At 42.0% G+C, this 2,259-nt stretch overlaps 1 pseudogene; it reads right to left on the reverse strand.

The window, feature by feature from the left end:
• Positions 1 to 333: 333 nt before the first annotated feature.
• Positions 334 to 1,199, reverse strand: LOC125961022 (NOP protein chaperone 1-like; annotated as a pseudogene).
• Between the last annotated feature and the right edge of the window lie 1,060 nt (positions 1,200 to 2,259).

Genomic DNA, 2,259 nt, shown 5'->3' on the forward strand with positions numbered 1-2,259 from the left:
TAACAAATAAATGTGACTTTAAAATAGCCTAAAAAAAACCCCAACATAAGTTTTTGTTTGTTTTTTGTTTTGTTTTTTTCAGTACGCGGGTCTCTCACTGCTGTGGCCTCTCCCGTTGTGGATCACAGGCTCCGGATGCGCAGGCTTAGCAGCCATGGCTCACGGGCCCAGCCGCTCTGTGCATATGGGATCCTCCTGGACCGGGGCATGAACACGTGTCCCCTGCATTGGCAGGCGGACTCTCAACCACTGCACCACCAGGGAAGCCCCAAGAGGCCAATTTAAAACAAAAACAAACGGGTAACTTGTATTTTTACTTTAAAATAAGTTTGAGATTTCTGAAGTCTATGTTGATGAAAGAGGATGTCAACAAATTCACTCATCACCATACATAAAGTTAAGCTTTCTAAACTAAATCTCTTTAGCATGAGATCAAAAACAGTCTGCTCTTAGAAGATCCCCAAATGCTATCTCTTCCAACTCTTTAAAAGCTAGCTTGTTTCTCCAAGAAGCAAAATACATTCATTTTTGCAAACAGGCACCATAGGTATCTGAAATGCAAAATAACCAGCAAGCCACATTCTTTTTCACAGAATTAGCGGGAACTATCACCTGTTTCTCAGATTGTTTATGTCCCTGTTTTCTTTTTTTTCACTGGCAGGACGGTCCAGAACCTCTATTTTGCCTTTTCCATCTTCTGAATGAGGAAGCTTAATTGTATCGATGGTGACTTCACCTTCAGAAGAGGTGCTATCATCTTCATCCTCAAATTCTGAACTGTCCTCTGAACTGTCTTGTGAATTCTCTTCTGAACTGTCCTCCTCTTTTGAATCAGACTGATTCATCTCAAACAAGGCCATAACCATTTGCATAACTTTTCCGAGAGTGTCAATATTTTCAATATTGAAATGACCAGGTGGTGCAGCTGACATTTCTTTCCTTAGCTTTTCGTTTGCCTGAGCCATCTGTGGGAGAAAGCTCTATACTTGGTCCAATAGGGGACTCCTCTTTTTCCGAACTTTTTGAAGAGTGGAATTCTTTCTGGAATTAGGCTTGGAGTTGATGACCAACTTGTCCCGTTTACCTCCGTGGCCGACACTGCCCGCTGTCAGCACCTCCCTGGACACCAAGACCCCGGAGCCGTCCCAGGAAAACGACGAACAACTCGTGTCAGGTTGGGATTCGCCGCGGGCCTCCATGCTGCTCGCCCGTCTTCAGAGCAGCCCCTCCAGGCCCGGATGCCGGATAAAGGCTAGGGACATCTTTGTTTTTTAACTGATGAGTTTAAGCTATATATATATATATATATATATATATAAATATATAAATTACTGATATGAAATGACATTTAATTGCCAATTTGTTTTCTGTAATGTCATATAGCTTTTCTGTCCCACATTTTCTCACATACTGACGTCCTTTGTTCTTACTCTTTGTACTGACTCATTTTTAAAATTAATTTCTTTGGCTGTGCCAGGTCTTAGTTGTGGCATGGGGGAACTTTGATCTTCTTTGCAGCATACGAACTCTTAGGTGTGGCAAGTGGGATCTAGTTCCCTGACCAGGGACTGAGCCCAGGCCCCCTGCATTGGGAGCGTTGAGTCTTCACCACTGGACCACCAGGAAAGTCCCCTGACTTGACTTACATTTAATTTCCTTCTGTGTATATTCTATAGATATTAAATTTGTGGACACCATGGAGATTACATATAAAATCCTATCAAACTAGCTTAAACTGATATCAACATAATTTTAATCACATGCAAAATCTCTATTACATCTCCTATTACATTACACATTAATTACATATTATTAATGTCACAAGGCACATATGTATACATTGTTTTCTGTTAATGTAGATGTACGAATTAGTTATTTGGGGATGCTATAACAAAATGCCACAGCTTGGGTAGCTTATAAACAGAAGTTTATTTCTCATGGTTCTGGAGGCTGAAGTGTGAGATCAAGGTGGTTAGGTAAAGGTCTTTTCTGAGTCATGGACTTTTCATTATATCATCACCTGGAGGAAGGGGCTAGAGAGCTCTCTGAGGTCTCTTTTAAAAGCACACAAGAGACTTCCCTGGTAGGCCAGTGGTTAAGAATACGCCTTCCAATGCAGGGGACATGGGTTTGATCCCTGTTCAGAGAACTAATATCCCACATGCCAAAGGGCAACTAAGCCCATATGCCGCAACTATTGAGCATGTATGCTGGCTCTAGAGCTTGTCTGCCACAACTACAGAGCCTGTGTGCTGCAAC

This window comes from Orcinus orca, chromosome 14, assembly GCF_937001465.1.
Source record: "Orcinus orca chromosome 14, mOrcOrc1.1, whole genome shotgun sequence".
Classification (NCBI taxonomy): domain Eukaryota; kingdom Metazoa; phylum Chordata; class Mammalia; order Artiodactyla; family Delphinidae; genus Orcinus; species Orcinus orca.